The sequence below is a fragment of the Coffea arabica genome, chromosome 6e (assembly GCF_036785885.1).
Source record: "Coffea arabica cultivar ET-39 chromosome 6e, Coffea Arabica ET-39 HiFi, whole genome shotgun sequence".
NCBI classification, from domain to species: domain Eukaryota; kingdom Viridiplantae; phylum Streptophyta; class Magnoliopsida; order Gentianales; family Rubiaceae; genus Coffea; species Coffea arabica.
The window spans coordinates 53375892-53394546 of record NC_092321.1 but is presented as its reverse complement, the minus strand read 5'-3'; the positions used below and the strand labels follow the sequence as shown (position 1 = coordinate 53394546).

The 18655-nt window shown below is 38.4% G+C and overlaps 1 long non-coding RNA gene across 1 annotated transcript; it reads left to right on the top strand.

Annotated features, from left to right (window-relative positions):
* The first annotated feature begins 13661 nt into the window (after positions 1–13661).
* Positions 13662–17459, top strand: LOC140009195 (uncharacterized). The gene is made up of 3 exons (XR_011816549.1): positions 13662–14115; positions 16614–16669; positions 17315–17459. It is a non-coding gene; the product is annotated as an uncharacterized lncRNA (long non-coding RNA).
* The last annotated feature ends 1196 nt before the right edge of the window (positions 17460–18655 follow it).

The window sequence follows — 18655 nt, the reverse complement described above, 5'->3', positions numbered from 1 at the left end:
ACTAGACAGGCCCAATCTCAGGGGGATGACCAGGGATCGGCAACTGGACCGACCCAAGGCCAGGAAAATATTGAGAAAAATCAAGTGGCTACAGCCATCAATAGGATGACTGATATCCTAGAATGCTTAGCTGATAGGCAAGGTCCTGAACCACTTAACCAATCTGGGGAACGAGAAAGAGGAGAGGACTGAGCCTTAGAAAGATTTTTGAATTTTAATCCGCCTAAGTTCATGGGTGAACCCGATCCTGAGGTAGCGGAGAATTGGTTGGAAAGAATGACCAGTATATTCGCCGCCTTAGACTATACTGAGGATAGGCAAGTAAATTTTGCCGCTTTCCAATTTGAGGGAGTGGCTAGTGCTTGGTGGGACATGATAAAAGGAAAATGGGAGAGAGTTCAAACCCTTGGACTTGGGAGTATTTCACGAGGGAGTTTAATGAAAAATTTCTTCCACCTCTGATTCAAGAAAAGAGAGAGGATGAATTTATTAAGTTGAAACAAGGGACCCTTAGTGTAGCTGAGTACGAAGGGAAATTTACTAAGCTTTCTAAGTATGCCCCTGAATTGGTAACCAATGAGCGGAAGAGGATAAGGCGGTTTGTGCAGCGACTTAACATAGAGATTCAGGAGGGCTTGGCTGCAGCCCAAATCTCCACCTTTACTGAGACTTTAGAGAAAGCGCAAAGAGTGGAAACTGCAAGAATGCAAGTTAAAGACTTTCACAATACGAAGAGGAACTTTTCTAGTCGTATTTCTGGACAGACTAGTAAGAGTTCACAGCTTTCTAAAGTTGGAAGAGGAATGGGAGAAATAAGGACTACTGAACCTTCTAAGGAAGCTTTATCCATAAGAGGTCATAGCAGACCGGTTCATACTAGGGGAGCGCCTTCTAGTGGTTCAGCCGTGACCCCTCAAGTCACTTGTGGATACTGTGAAAAATCCAACCACTCTGAGAATGAATGTTGGAGGAAGTCTGGGAAGTATTTGGCTTGTGGTAGCATGGAGCACCAACTCGTGAACTGTCCAAGTAAAACGAAGATTGGAGGTAACACCCAGAGGCCAGAAAAGTCAACCTCTAAACAGACCAGTGCTGGAGGAAGTCGACCTAAGGTATCGGCTAGGGTTTATGCGCTGGATCATCAGTAGAAACCAGATGCAACTGAGGTGGTTGAAGGTACGGTTCCTGTTTTCCACCGTTTAGCTAAGATTTTGATTGATCCGAGTACGACTCATTCTTTTGTAAACCTTAATTTTATGAATGGAATAGACTTGAAGCCAATTAAGTTACCTTATAATTTGGAAGTTAAAACGCCTACTGGAGACAAAAGTTTAATTGCTAACCTGGTATATAGGGATTGTGAAATCTGCGTTGGGGAACGAAAATTGTTGGCTGATTTGATAGGCTTGGCAATTAAGGGGTATGATGTGATTTTAGGGATGGATTGGCTAGCCCGTTATAATGCCCAGTTGAATTGTAAGACAAAGATTGTAGAATTGTGTATTCTAGGGGAGGCAACCCTGAAGTTAGATGTGAGGGGTAAGTTGGTTTCGTCTGCACTTATTTCAGAAATTCGGGCTAGAAGATTATTAAGTAGAGGAGCTCAAGGATATTTAGTCTTCCTTATCAACACCCCTAGTGATAAGATGAATTTGGAAGACATGCCTATAGTGAAAGATTTTCTAGATGTTTTTTCTGAAGAGCTAGAGTCTTTGTCCCCGGAACGGAATATAGCTTTTAAGATTGATTAGACCCTGGGAGTAACACCTATCTCTAAGACACCATATCGAATGGCTCCAACCGAATTGAAAGAATTAAAATTACAACTACAGGATTTGTTGGAACGGGATTTTATAAGGGAAAGTGATTCACCGTGGGGAACCCCGGTTTTATTTATTAAGAAGAAAGATGGGAGTTTGAAACTGTGTATAGATTACCGAGGCTTAAATAATGTTACTGTTAAGAATAAGTACCCACTACCCCATATTGATGAGCTGTTTGACCAATTGCAAGGGGCGATAGTATTCTCGAAATTGGATTTGAGACAGGGTTACTATCAATTGAGGATTTTGGAGAAGGATATACTCAAAACTGCTTTTAACTCAAGATACGGGCACTTTGAGTTTGTCGTAATGCCGTTTGGGTTAACGAATGCACTTGCTGTTTTCATGGATTTGATGCATAGGATTTTTAAACCTTATTTGGATCAATTTGTCGTGGTCTTTATTGACGATATTTTGGTTTATTCTAAGAATGTGGAGGATCATGAGAAGCACTTGAAGATTGTTTTGCAAACTCTAAGGGAGCACCAATTGTATGCTAAGTTCAGCAAGTGTGAGTTTTGATTAAAAGAAGTAACTTTCTTGGGACACATAATTTCTAAGGATGGGATTAAAGTGGATCCAACTAAAGTTGAAGCTGTTTCGAAGTGAAAACGACCGGAAAACCCTACTGAGATTTGAAGTTTTATAGGATTGGCAGGGTATTACAGGAGATTTATCCAGAATTTTTCTAGGATTGCTGGATCCATGACTGAGTTGACCAAGAAAAGTGGAAAGTTTATTTGGAATCCTAAATGTGAAGAGAGCTTCCAGGAATTGAAAAGACGTTTGACTAGGGCGTCAGTGTTAGCCCTACCGAACGGAAAAGATAGCTTTGTGGTCTACACAGATGCTTCCAAGGAAGGATTAGGCTGTTTTTTAATGCAAAATGACAAAATGATAGCCTATGCCTCTAGGAAATTGAAACCACATGAAGGAAATTACCCGACCCATGACTTAGAGTTAGCGGCTGTGGTATTTGCATTAAAGAAATGGAGGCATTACCTATACGGGGTGACATTCGAGGTTTTAACTGATCACAAAAGTCTTAAGTACTTATTTTCTCAGAAGGAACTGAATTTAAGGCAACGTAGATGGATGGAATTTCTAGAAGACTATGATTGCATGATAAAGTATCATCCAGGAAAAGCCAATGTAGTGGCTGATGCTCTAAGTCGTCAAGTACAAGTGGCCGGATTGATGATTAAGGAGTTTCACTTGTTAGAAGAAATTAGTTATTGGAATCCTCGATTGGAGCCGAGGAAAATAATCCTTGGGAACATTGTAGTGAATTCCACCTTGATGGGACGTATTAAAGAGTCTCAGGAAAAGGACCCTGAAGTGCAAAAGTGGGTGGAAAGTGTCAAAAAAGGAGAAAAGTCAGATTTTAATTTGGGATCAAATGGTATTTTGAAATTTCAAAATCGGATAATGGTGCCAAAAGATAAAGGGCTTAAGAAGGAAATTTTAGAGGAGACACACCGCTCGAAATTTACCGTACACCTTGGAGGGAATAAAATGTACCAAAATTTGAAGAGATTGTACTGGTGGGAGAGCATGAAAAAGGAAATTGCTCAATTTGTCCAAACCTGTTTAATTTGTCAACAGGTTAAAGCCGAACATCAGAAACCATTAGGACTTTTGCAACCTCTAGAAATACCTGAGTGGAAATAGGAGAATATCACCATGGATTTTGTATCGGATTACCAAAAACACAGAGAGGCCATGATGCGATTTGGGTGATAGTGGATTGATTGACCAAATCGGCTCATTTTCTGCTGATTAGCATGAGGTACCCATTGGAGAAGTTGGCCAAGTTGTATTTGGATGAAATCATTAGATTACATGGAATCCCTGTTAGTATCGTGTCAGATTGAGATCCAAGATTTGTTTCGAGATTCTGGCAAAAGATAAAAGAGGTGTTGGGGACTAAATTGAATTTCAGTACTACTTACCATCCCCAGACTGATGGACAGTTCGAGCAGACGATTCAAACCCTTGAGGATATGTTGAGGACTTGTGTGTTGGATTTTGGGAAAAGTTGGAACAAGTATTTAACTTTGGTAGAATTTGCTTATAATAATAGCTACCACTCTTCTATTCAAATGGCCCCGTATGAAGCACTTTATGGTCTCCGATGTGTTGGGACGAAGTAGGTGAACGAAAGACCTTGGACCCGACTACAGTGCCATGGATTGAGGAAGCTAATGAGAAAGTAAAGCTAATACGTCAGAGGATTCAAACCACACAAAGTCGTCAAAAGAGTTACGCAGATAACCGGAGGAAGGATTTGGAATTTGCGGTTGGAGATCTAGTGTTTCTTAAGATCACACCTTTGAAAGCGAGCTTGATGTCTGGAAAGGGGAAGAAACTACAACCAAGGTTCGTAGGGCCTTATAAGATTATCCAGCGTGTGGGGAGTGTAGCCTATAAGTTGGAATTACCACCGAGTTTATCTCGAATCCGTAATATTTTCCATGTATCCATGCTTAAGAAGTACCATCCACACCCTTCTCACACTTTTGCAACCGAAAAATATTGAGATTAATGAGACTTTGACTTATGAGGAGAAACCGGTGAAACTTCTAGGATAGAAAGGTAAAAGAATTGAGAAATAAGCAGATACCTTTAGTAAAAGTTCTCTGGAAGAACCACGAGTTAGAGGAAGTGACCTGGGAAGTTGAAGAGGCAATTCGAGGAAAGTATCCAGACCTGTTCGCAGAATAAGGTAAATTTCGAAAACAAAATTTTCTTAAGGGGAAGAGGATGTAAAGACTCAAAAAAAAAATTTTAATTTAAACTCCAAATTCTAACCCATTTAATTGTTTATTTGGCCAAATGCTCCGATTATTATTTTCTATCCTTTTTCGACCTAATTAAATGGATTCATAGCTTAGTTATATGTTTAAAGTGACTCGTTTCGAAATTTAATTTCTGAAGGTTTGCTAAAAGAAAATAGTAAATACGCGACTGGAGTAAATAATCGAATCGAGAATACAATAAGTTTGGAAAATTGGAGACTTGTGCATTAGTCTCAAAATAGGTATTTTTACATTTAAGTGTTCAAAGGTTAATTAGTTATATTACTGTCATAAGAACTTCTTAGAAATTTCACTATCTCGCGCTTAAATTGGAAATACGCGTTTTTACGCACACAAGTAATTGAGGAACCTTAGGCCATTATTTTGGGACTATTAAGAGTGAATAATAATAATATGAATGTAGGTGCATTAGAGGTTTAGTGCACTAGTGCAATAACTCGCGAGAAATCGAGCACGAAACGCACGCGCACGTGCATTATTTTAGTGGACAGCTTCAAATAAATTTGAGTCAAACATTTTAAGCTCACCTTAGAAGCTCATACCATCAGCATTTCCTTCCTCTCATAATCTCAAACGGCCGAGCAACAAAGGAAGAGCAAGACCAGAAAATTCCATCACCCTCTCTCCTCAATTCCTTGCTCAAATTACCTCCAAATTTTACATGTAAACCTCAAATCACTTGGTGATCAAGATAAGCTAGGAAAGGAGCTGCCTCTCATGGTTTTTCTCCAACTCAAAGTGACCGAAAATTTCTGTCTTGGCTCTCTAAGGAAGTAAGTAATGATCAACCACTTAATTCTTGTTTTATGGAAGATAGATTTTACTCATGAGCTCTTGAATTCTCATGGGCAGCTTTAAATTGTTGGAAAAATTGGTGAGTGGGCTCTATGAAATCCCACAATGACTTTGATGATCTAATTTGATAGGATTGGGTGCTAATTGTGTCGATTAAGTGCTAATTTAGTAGAGTTAAGTGGCAAAAATAAAAAGGAAGTCAAATGATGAGTTGCATGTGAAGATGCCGATTCTGCCCGGCTATTTTAGTGTATTTTTTTGAGGTCCAATTGACTTGTTTCTGATGTAAATGTGAAATATAGGTTGTGTTTAAAGTTTCCTCAAAATTTTACGTGATTTGGGTGAGTGCATGTTGAGATTTAGAAAATCTGCCAAAACTGGGAAATGATTCCCGTCACTACCAGACAGCCATCTTGTTTTGGCTATAATTCATCGCTTCGATGTCGGAATCGAGTGCTGTTTGCTGCACTGGAAACTAGACATTCCTAGATTTCATTTGGTATAAAATACAACACCTAATTCCACTCGAGTACCCCGTACCAACCATTAAATGATGACTGTCCTGTTTCTCTGTTTTCCTGGAACGAAGTTCAGAAGCTACAATTTGAGGCTCGAATTTGAGCTAGTTGTGTGCTGAATTTCAAAACAATTTCTTCTGTGAAATTATATTTTTATGAATTTATTTTCCAACGCCACCAACCATGCTCAATTATGAATTTAATTGAACGATTTGTGATCAAAATACGAACCTACCTTATCCTTGAAAACCCTAAATTTTGGGCAGAATTGATGTTGGACTTGATATGGACTTGCCAATTGAGTTTCTTGGAGTAAAAACACCTACCAAATGTACCATGAATGTTCCTTAGGCTTTGCCTACACAAATGAACCATGTTTGAAGGATTCGTCTTGGCCAAATGTTTGCAATGGAAAACAAAAGGCCCAAGACAGTTTTGCCTTAAGATTTTTCGAAATTTGGGTTGCTTGGTTGACAACCTTTCCGAAGTTATTTTTCCATGAAATTTGGTAGAGGAACAACCCTTATATGGTAGTATTATACTGCTAATTATGGTGTTATTCCGAGGCCGTTTCATGGCTCAAATAAATTACCAAAGTTCATGATTTGAGTTTGGAAAACCCATGTTTCACAAGGAGATTTTGGTAACTTTGAGTTGCCATATCTTAGTATTCAAAACTCCGTTTCTTGTTCCGCTTATTTTGTTGTAAACTTGGATTGCGACTCTAAAATATTTCCAAATTTCAAAAGCTAGTTTCAATCAAGTGAATTTTGCCGAATTTACAAAGTTGGCCAAAAACCAATCTAAACCTGCCTTATGAACCAAAATAGTGAATTTGAGCTCATTTTGGAATATTTTTCATTTGGAATCTTAGAAAAGTGTATTCTAGGAAATTTTAGTACCTTGGAAGAGGTTTCCAACGATACCAAGTTTTCCAATTTTTGACTTGTAAAACGTGAGATACAATTTTTCTAATGTATCGTATCAAAACTGAAATTTTTCGAATTCCAAGGAAATAGAGTTTTTCAAGTACTTCTTATTTCTTCGAGATTACTTGAACGTTTTATACTTGATTTCCAAGATGAAAACTAAATTTCTCTTGTACTTTAAAACCCCACTTGAGAGCCTCGATTTAGGATAATTTAGGCTCGTTTCACGAGACTTTCTAAGATTGTACTATGGTACGATCTTCTTTAATAGTAGGGGTTTGTGAATGATAGTCTATTATTATTTGCTCAGGTGCACACGAGGACCTTCAAGAGAATCCCACAGTGAACGCCTAAAGCTCCGAGGGCATTTCTTCCTCATTACTTATATTGGTGAGTGTCAAGTGCATGTTTACTTGCACTTTGCTTGAGATCTGTTGTCTACATGAACTCTACTTGAACCTGTTGTTACTGGAACTGTACTTGTTGGGAAAAGTGTGTACTTTACTGCACTTTATCTCCTTTACTTGGATTAATACATGACTTGCTATATGAGTTATATGAAACTGCTGGATGTTACATGTACATGACCTAAAGTCGAGTGCAGAGAAATCTCATCGACTAAAACTTGATTTGTTTTTGAAAATCTGACCTGTGGGGACGCCCAAAACCCAATGGTTAAACCTTGTAATCTCGCAGCCAATCGTGAGGTCTTGGTTGGGAGAACTTGGTAAATCTTGGGACTTGAAGCTGGATCTTTTGAGATCTTGCTTGGCATACTTGTATAGTATCGCCTTTACATGCCTGTTGGTTACGGATCTGAGAGGGTGAAATGATAGATGGAGGGAAGTAAGTGGAGATCTACGGATTGAAAATACCAACCCGGTTGACGGAGAGTCATCATGGGAAGGTATACGAATGACCCTGACAATGCAAGTGGAACTTAACTCCTGAGAGCTCCCATATCCTTGAATTGTTTCTGTTTACATTGGAATTGACGATTACTTGTATTTGATCATTTGACCTATTAATTGAGCTTGTTACTTGGATTATGTGCTTGCATGTGTGTCCTTGGTTTCACGAGCGTTTTGCTCACCCTGTAGATTTGTTTTCCTTAACAGGATTGGGCATGGAATGAGACTTGGAGGAACTTTTGATACACTTCTGGCTTAGGGTTTCTAATATATTTTGGGCTAGACCTCTTATTGGTTGTACCTTGGAAACCTAATGTATGATTTGGATATTTGATGTACCCGGATGTAGTATATTTTGGGGTATTGATGTACCTATTGGGAATTTAATGTAATGATCGGATAAACGTTACATGTATTGTTAAGTTTGGAAGTTTTCCGCACTTTCTTACTTATCTAGTGTTGTTGAATGGTTTTGCTTTAAGTTTGAATGGAAACTGCTTGAGTTCTGGCGAGAGTTGGGTAGGCGTCCCATGGATACCATTTGGTTCGCCTTAGGGAAAAGTGGGGGCGTCACACCTTTACTTGAGAGTTGACGGAGTATCAACTATTACGTGATCAAGCTCCTGGTGATGAAATGGGAATTTGGCTCCTGAGAGCCATTTGTATCCATGTATTTTGAGATGATTGTTACTTGTAGTGTTATTGTTTTTTTAAAACTTTACACTCGCTCATTTTGAGATTGCTACTTGAAATGTTATTACTCACTTTTGTGAACTCTTCATACTCATTACTTTGCTACCTTGAAACTTGTACTTATAAACAAGGGTCAATTTGCTATTTGAAACCTCACTGGGCTTTTAGCTCATTCCACGACATTTATTTTCCTTACAGGGGGTATGAGCGAGGCGTGAGACTTGTACAAACTAGCGTAGACTAGTTTTTGAATTTTGTAACTGTACTCACACTAGTCGCTCAAATAGGTTTGAATGTATTTAGAATTCCAATCTTTTGATGTATTTGGGATTGTATGGATGGTTGAGATAGAAATGGATGTATTTGTAGGTTCCAAACTTGGGAACTGTTATTTCATTTATTATTGAGGTTGCACCCTATTTTGTTTGGTGTGAGTGAGTGAGTCCTGACGAGAGTTGGATAGACAGTCTGCTAAACCCTGGGGTACGCCCTAGGGGAGGTGGGGCCGTCACAGATGGTATTAGAGCTCCTATCGAGCTCGTGCCGGGAGAGGGTTCTCGGACTGTGAGGATTGGCTTGTTAAGTATGGAACAAATGTCTATTGTTAAGGATCTTAGATATATATGTTGGGTAGGAATCTCAAAAGTGGTCGATTTGCTTTTGAGATTGACCAGCTCGATGGCGAATCATCATATTTTCAGATTCCTGTACTCGAGTACCAAAAGTGATACCTTTATGATAAGTTGATATCCCGAGTAACATTAGAATAAATTTGGATGGCGAAAGCCAAGGCAAGGAAGATACGAATAGTCTGGACTTGGGATATATTGAAGATATTAGTGAGATTGGGGACTCTTACTATTCGCGCGTACGTACTTGGTTGTACTTCTTCAAGTTCCGATTAAGTATAGTGCTTGAACAATACCTAGGGTTGATGTCCCATAGGATATGCGAATTGCTATGATATGTATATAAAGAAAGTACGTTATTTTGAATGTGTTCTCTTATTTTTGTTTTATGATTTGAACATGCTTTTATCGAACTTTATAGTTACTATATTTTGTTTATATGTATATAGGCTATTGTTCAAAAGACGTATGGAGGGTAGGCAGAGTCAAGGACATGAAACTACTCGAGGACGCGGTTCTAACCGTGGCCGTGGGGGTAGGCAGGCATAGGAACCGGTGCGAGAACCGAGAGAGGAGGGAGGTGCAACGGTCTAGCTGCAACCTGGACCCCAGGCGATAGGAGGGAATCAGGTGGCAACTGCGATTCAACAGATGACTAATATTCTTGCTCGATTGGTGGAGCAACAGGGTCAAGTCCCTGTGAATCAACCTAGGGATGATATGGGGCAAGATAGGGCCCTAGAGCGATTCCAAAAGTTCTCTTATCCAAAGTTCTTAGGAGGACCGGATCCTGAGGGAGCGAAGAAATGGTTAGAAACTATGATCAATATATTCGCGGTTCTAAACTACGCGGAGGATAGACAGGTGCAATTTGCTGTCTTTCAGTTTGAGGGTCCAGCCAGGGCTTGGTGGAATGTAATTAGGGCTAAATAGGAAAGAGAGGGGACTGCCTGGACTTGGTTGAACTTTGTGCGAGAGTTTAATAAGAAATACCTTCCGCCGATAGTCCAGGAGAAGAGAGAGGACAATTTTATTAAGCTTCGTCAGAGAACTTTAAGTGTAGCTGAGTATGAGACTCAGTTTACGAAATTATCTAAATTTGCTCCCGAATTGATAGTTACGGAGCAAAGGAGGGTACGAAGATTTGTGCAGGGGCTCAATGTAGAGATAAGGAGGCCTTGGCGGCGGCCCAAATTAATACTTTTACGGAAGTTTTGGAGAAGGCTCAAAGAATAGAAGTTGCTAGGGCACAAGTGACGGCTTTTCATACAAAAAGGAGAGGTGCGCCTGGTGGAAGTCAAAGGTAGGGACAAGGTGATCTAGATATGTCGCTCTCTAAGGTGGGTCGAGGAGACGGTGGTGAGAAAATTTCAGGGACACCTAAGGAAATTACTCCTAGAGAGGCCTCGCGTGGAAGAGAGCAAGCAAAAGGTGCCTCACAAGGAGGTCAGACCTCAGTCCCCCGAGTATCTTGTGCGTACTGTGAGAAGGCCAATCATATTGAGAATGATTGTTTACTAAAGGCAGGAAAATGTTTATGGTGTGGTAGTGCCGAGCACCAGCTTGCAACTTGTCCCCGTAGGTCACACCTAAATCCTGAACAAGCAAATGTAGGAAGGACAAAGCCAAGGGTGCCAGGTAGAGTGTACGCCTTGAACCAACAGACAGTACCTGAACCATCGGAGATAGTAGAAGATACGATTCGTGATTTCTATTGTTTGGCTAAATTTTGGCTATGATGAGACTTAGGAGCTAGAAACGGATATGCAAGGAAAATACCCTAAGTATGAATGCATGTATGAATTTCGAGGTCGAAATTCTTTTAAGGAGGAGAGTGTGTGATGACTGAAAAATTTCCTTATATTTTTCTTAAAATTCCCTTTTATTTGGAATTTATTACTTTACAATAACTTTAATATACTTTTACTTCCCCAATAGCTACAAATAATCATAAAAACAAGGGTTTCCGTTTTACTTTCAACGTTTCGATAAATTAGGATTTTCACGTCTTTTCGTAGAATAAGTAGCCAGTATGGAGTGGGGATCAAATTTGGTGATTAAGAGTGAGTATTAGATGAGAAAATAATGTGTCATTAGAAGTAATAATAATAAGTTAGTGAATGGTAAGAAAAAAAACCTAGTACGTGTGAGTTGAGGAAAAACGGTGCGAACCGACGTGTACCGTTCACTACTGATTGAACACACTACTTGATCACCACTTTATTACCATAAAATATCATCTTTATTAGAGCCAAAATATCAGCTCCTTATCAGATCACTATGGCCAAAATTCTTGACCCAAAAACACAAGGAAAAGAAAAAAATTGAGATGGAATTTGGTGATGACAAGTGGAGTTAATCCAAGAACCTTTGACCCAAGCTATGAGTAAACCTTATAACCTTCTTTGACTTCATTTTCCCTTCAGTTTTTCAGTCCTCTTGGCCGAACATAAGGAGAGAAAAACAAGAGAAGGATAGTTTCCATTAATCTTGGATTTTGCTTGATTTAGTGAGTAAAAGAGAAAACTAAACCGATTAACTTGTAAATTGTGAGCTTGGGAAGCTTAGGGAGCTAATTTTCACAAGAAGAGGTGAAGTATCACTTTTGCAAGCCCTTTTATTGAGGTAATAAGGCTGAGCAACCCTTCCTTTTCCCTTCCTTTTGTGTGATTTTTGTAGTAACTTGGATTCATGCTTGGTAGTACCTAATCTAAGTGATTTTGATGATTGTAGTGATGAATTTTGAGTTAGGGTTTTGGATTGTTCCCTTAAATTTCTGTTGTTTGGATGGTATATTGTGTATGTAACCATGTATAGGGGTGGTAGTGGTGTTTCAAGTTAGATTTGTGAGGATTAGCACTTAAATGCTTGAATTCCAGATTTCAGGAATTTTTATTTTCAGTTCTGCCTGTTTCTGTTTGACAATGATAGAGGCTGAACAAGGCTTAGCACAAAACATGAAAGTTGTAGGGAATGATGTTTTAGAAATTTCTGTAAAATTTCAGCTCAATTCAAGTACTGTAGCACATGAAAAGATAAAAATACCTCTGACTGCCATAGGTAGAGCTCTATGGACAGTATTGACTTTCACCAATCTGAACGTGTTTGTTCACCATGATCCGTACAGATTTAGCCTTTGACCAAAACATGGAAGTTGTAGTGCTATGTTTTATCTTTCCAACGCCCCTGAAAACCCTCAATCGGACTTCGATAGCCTGAGTTATTGTCCTTTAAAAATAGTGCGGTTAGCTAACCTGATTGTGCGATTCTGGTTCTGTAATTTGCAAGTTTGACCTGGATACACTACGAACTGGACTGAGTAGTCTTCATCAAAGTTGTAGCCCCTGACTTAGATTCAAAATGGTATAAGTTACACCCCAATCCGATAAGCGTAGCTAAAGTTGTGTCCGATACGCTAAGCGATGTCGAATCTGTCTTTCTGTTTTATGCCTTGAACTTCATTTCCGATCATTTTTTCTCTAGCATGGTTTGGTAATCATGTGTGTGAGAACCCTGAAAAATGGATATATAAACTAGTGCATATTTTATTTGCATTTCTTTTATTCCTTAATAATTTCGAGCATTACTTTTACTTGTTTGCAATTAAGTATGAAAAAAAAATAGGTTTACGTGAAAAATAATATAATTTTCCAATTTATGAAAATTTCTTGGTTATATCTGACTAAATTAAAATCTTTAGGGTTAGATTAATTTTTCGCCTTAATATTAAATGTAAGAATACTTAAGTCCTTAATCCTAAAGTAATGATACTTGAGTAAATAGAATTACGATCTCAAAATAAATTATTTAAATCCCTATGATTAATTTCAATTAGTTGCTAATGTTAAATGTTAATAAGAATTTCCGTGTTAAGATAAAAATCAATGAATTTTAGATAAATATGATTCTAATATATTAAACATGCTTAAGGCGTGAAAATTCGATAAATATATCCTTATCTTTCTTTGTTTTTCAAGTAAGTGCGTAAAAATAATTTTTATATGTGCAAATTGACACCCTTGGATTAAATTATTATTTCATTTGACTTTATATTACTAAATCGATAAATTTCGAGTTAGACTAACTCTATTTCTTGAGAAATAATAATTGGAAATTCTAATAACTAATTTAATCGCTAATTAATATAAGAATTACTAGGAACCTTAATATTCAAGTTTAATCGATAATTATTCGATAAAAATGGTTTAGGTATATTAGGGTATAACTAGGCGTTCAAATCACACTTGGGGATAATTTTTAGAATTAAGTTGGAATTGAGAAATTAAGTTGAGATTAGGGAGCAAAGTGAAAAGACTAAAATACCCTTACCTTTCCATGCAAACCAAACAAGACGTCTGACCGCAAATCAAATCACCTTTGTTATTACCAATTCGATACGCAACCAATGTTATACGCAATCGATTCTTACACGAAACCTCTATTCCCTAAACAACGGCACCACCAAACCATCCTTTCTATCTCACGGCTAAAACCACAAAACCATTCATTCTAATTCACATTTCATATCACAAATACAAACCGCAACTTCCTTTCTTCTCTGCACAAGTAAACCACAAACCGCTTCCTTCTTAATACCGAGATACCATTCTCTTCATCATCTCATTTCTTTTGCCCAATTACACCGAAACTACTGCAATCCCTCTCCACAACCGCACCTCACCTCTTCCTCTGCATTCGACCAAGAGCATCCGAGAGAGAGAGCTGCCTGGTGAGCTGCATCCGAGAGGTAGGAGGAGCGAACGTGAGCTGCCAGAAATTTTTCTGGTTCTGCCGTGAGTTGGAGCGAAGCCAGGGAGGAGATTTGCAGGAAGCTTCACCATTCTGTACCTTCATCTCCAACCAACCGACCTCAAACTACAACAGCTACAACAAATTACAGCCGCAACTTAGGAGCTAGGAACCACCGACTGCACTTGGCCGAGAGCTAGGGAAGAAATTTCAGGAATATTTCGTGTGAAGGATTAGCTGCTAACTGAGGTAATTTCTGGTCTAATTAGGTTGATTATTAGTTGAGCAAGCTGCATCTGAGCTTGCATGTACAGATTATGCAGTCGGATGTTGAAACCCAACCAATAGAAAAAAAAAATTCTGTTTTGTTAAAATGTTGCTACCGAGACTTGGAGGAGTTAATGCAACTCCATTTGCGTTTTCTGTGGCATCTGAACACCTAAGTGCCTTTAGCTGAGTGAAGACTTGAAGATTTAGACCATGCATGTTGTATTGTACATTCGGATGATGTGTTAAAGCAGAGGAAATTTCTGGTTTGGGTTAAGAAAATTTCTGCCGAGAGCTTAGCTTAATTATTGCAGCTTCATTTGGTTCAATTTTATTGCTGTCGAACTGATTTCTGGTCTGGATATGATAGCTAGTTAATTCAGTAGTTGTGCATGTGAAATTTAAGTGCAAAATACAGGATTTAACCGTAGAAAAAAATTGATTTGTGACTAAACAAATGCTGGAAGAGTTTCTGATTTGGCCGAGAGCTTAGCTTGAATTTTTGCAGCCTGATTTGGTTTAATGTTGTTGTTTAAACTTATAACCATGATTAGATGGTTGATAACAAGTTAATTAGGCTCTGCATACAGCTAATTAGTTAGTTTAAACCAGAAAAAAAAATAAAATAAGAATGCAATCTGTTGCAGGCATGTTTGTCCGAAGCTAGCTGTACAGAAATTCTGGAAATTTTGGGGATTTGCAGCTGTTGTTTAAGTTAAATTTTGAATTGGAAATATTAATTAGCTAGATAAGTTTTTACATGACTAATTTGGGTATCTAAAACCATGTTTTAGCCGAGGAAAATTGGATTTATAAACACCAAGGGTTGGAAAATTCTGGAATAGCCGAGAGGTTTGATCGGAAATTTCCAGTTTGTTTTCTTTTGGATTTTAAACTATTTCTGGAATTTCTGGATGATTTTAGTCACTGAATGAAATTGGTTTTGAAGTGGAAATTTTTAATAGCTAGCTAAGTGTTTAAATGCTGAATTTGAATACCTAACACCCTGTTTAAACCAAGGGAAAACTGGACCTAAAGTATATTAGTTGCTGGAATTTCTTATGTGATAATTAAAGGTTGAGTTGGGATCTTAACTTGATTTTTAAATTTTTTCCCTGAATCTTGATGGATGGAAATATCTGGAATTTGTGTTTTGGAGTTCTATAAGAAATGTATGGATGGTTGAATAAAAACATTTTGGTATTAAAAGAGAAAAAGGAGTTTTTCACAAGTGAAAGATGAAATTTCAGATTTTCGGATGTCTCTGACCAGTTTCAGTAAAATGCTTATATCTTGGTGTAGAAAAATCCGTTTAAGGCGCCGTCAGTGGCATTTGAAACTAGAAACATAGGCCTTTGTCCTGTAGAAATTTCGTATTTTTCCTCTATGTATACTGCTGTCTGTAAATCCTTGAAGTAGACTGTTTTGGTAGGAATGTCCTGTTTCTTTGTGAAACTGAAATTGGGTTTTGGATTGAACTTGTAGCTTACTTGTGGTTTAAATTCTTGATTAAATTGTGGTTAGAAGTAATTGATGTTGTCAGGGGCTAATGATTGATGAAGCCCTTGGCCATTTGAATGATTTTATAAGTAATACAGGGTGATGGAAGTTAATTGCTGGAATGTCTTGGAGGCTTTACTTTTATTTTTAATTGTTTATGATGGGCTTGCTGAAACCAAGTGCTAATGATTGATGAAGCCTTGGTTGACTATTTTATTTTATTCAGAGATGCACTTGTTGAAATCTAGGGCTAATGATTGACGAAGCCCTAGTAATTTGCTATGTGATTGTTGCCATATTTTGATCCATATTATGACTTCGAAACGGAATCGGAGCGGTGGAAGTTGTATCGACCTTGAGAAATCGAGTGACTGTGATCAAATCAATCAAAAATATTTTTCCAGCTAGTATTATATTATAAAACTCCATATCTAGTGTTTTGCCTAAGATTTTCCAACTCGATAATTTCCTTTAGCTCAAACTAGCCTTGATAGCTATAGTAAATAAGTTCTATAGCTTTTGGAAACTATAAGTCGTATTTTAATTCCTTTTCTTTCTTTAAGCTTTGTAATTGGATAGTTAACTATAGGAAAAGTTCCGAAATACGAGTTTTATTAATTTAGCGAAAAAAAAAACCTGGGAAACTTGCTCGGCAAGAAACCCTATTTTAGAAAAAAATAGTTTTAGGGATAATTTTTGCAAAGGCCGTAACTTTAAAGAAATGTTCAAAGTAACTTTCTAACATTGATATTAAGAGGTTTGTCGAATTATTTCAAGAAAATAATACTAGTTACCCTTTTATAAGAAAAGTAACTCAAGGAAAACTATAAGAAACATCTCTTCTACTTTTGTCAAGTTTCAATCTAAAAGATTCTTGATTTTTCTATGGGAAAGTAAATTAATAGTATATTAGATATACTTCAATGACTATAAGCTTAAAAACTGAGTAGAAACTCATACTTTCAAATTTTGGTTTTTAGGATATTTCGAGGACGCGGAATTCGATTCCCAACTTGATATCTGAACTCCACTCTTGGTGAGTGTCCCTGCTTGTTCCTTTCCTACCTGAATTAAGTGCTTTCTAGACTCGATAAGTGATAATTTGCAAAACTGGTTTTTGATCCATCGAAGTGAGCTGTGTGTACTTTATCGCACTAGCCGTTCGAGTGGTGACTTGTGCAAAAACATTTTTCTCCTGAATCCTTGAGTCTAAATGTAGTTGCGTCGTTGGGTGAATCCCTCGACTCCTGAATCCAACTACCTTGTATCTAAACGTAGTTACGTCGTTGGGTGAATCCCTCGACGCCTGAATCTAACTACAATAAAGTCGTTGGGTGAATCCCTCGACCAATCATCTACGGGTATATCTCGAGTATACTGCGTCTTTAGTCGGTGAGCGGGCCCGGGACAGGGGAATGAATGGTGACGGGTTGGGTAACAAAATGAGAAACTCTACATGGATTATAAGTAGTGAGAGTTGACGGAGGGTCAACTACGATAAAGGGTGATCAAGCGAGGAAAATGGCTCCTGAGAGCCCATGTATCCTACCTTGTTCTGTTATACGCTTTCCTAACTGTTTAAATTTGTTAAGTCCTTATCCGTTGTTTGATTTAAGTGATTGCATGTTTTGGGGCACCACTGAGTTTTAGCTCACCCCACGTTTATTGTTTTCCTTAACAGGTTCTGGAAACTGAAAGCTGGATATTTACTTATGTTTTCCTTTTGGATTGTATTTGAATACTATGACTTATTTTGTGGGCTGTAATGCGTTATTTGGGGATAATGTACTTTTCTTTTCGATTGCTTGGCTTGTAAGTTTGTATTATGGACTTATGTGTTTATCTACCCGGTTTGGTACGACTTTATACTTTGGTACGTAGTACGTGGGACGTTTAAGAGCCTCGATTGGCTATTTATATCACTGTTATCTTTGAAGCTAGTGTGGATTTAAGGAAGATCTTATTCGAGAAAATTTATTTTGTAATAGATTAGGTTATTATTCGAAAGATTTGGTTAGTATGCTTGCGTGAGTCCTGGCGAGAGTTGGGCAGACGGCCCGCCAACCCTTTGGTTCGTCTTAGGGGGAAGTGGGGTCGCCACAGGTGGTATCAGAGCCTAGGTTAGAAAAGTTATTTGAAGGACATATTAAATATGTAAAAACCCTAATCCTCTCTAAGAATAAAAATTGAGACCATTAGAAATACCTTAAGTGGTATCTGATCCAGTTAGCTATTTAAGTTCTAACCTTTAAGTATTGATTATTTTGCAAGTATGGAGAATGGTAATGGACATGTTAATGGTAATGGCGCGGCTAATGGACATGTAGAGCCGCTGAGATCCATTTCCTATAGGCCTCGAGGTGGAGGAGGTCGAGTTCGATACTCGCCTGTTGATAGGCAACCTAGATGCCAGTGTAGAGTCACATATGCCTATCCCAACGACTTGGTGTTATCCCTAGATGATGAGCGCCGCTACTTGTGGGACGCTAACCACACCTTGACCCAGGATGTGGAGGAGCTGAGTATCATGGTGGATACCCAATTCGACCGCATAGCAGATTTGGAGATTAGGCTAACTGCTGAGCATAATATGCTAGAGGTTGCTCGGTTGGAGATAGAGCGACAGAGGTCTAGAGTGACCCGACTTACTGAGGGGATCAGAGATAGGAGTGCTGGCATCAGGGCTGATGCTTCTATGCTTATGGATGAGGCCACTAGTTACCTTCAGGGTAACGAACAGGCAGATCCGGAGGAGGATCCAGAGGAGGATCCGGAGGAGGAACCAAAGGAGGACCCGGAGAAGGATCCGGCGGAGGACGTCGCTCCTGATAGCCCTGCTGAGGGTTAGATTAGGTTGACTTGATAGTATCGGATATGTAGGATCAGAAAGGGACATTAGTTAAGTCATCAAATTTTGTCTAGGTGAATGACTTACCTCCGAGGCACCATATCCCTAAAATTTTGTTTAAGGGATTATCTGTATGTATTTTTGCTAACGTATGTGCCTTACTTTTGGGAAATG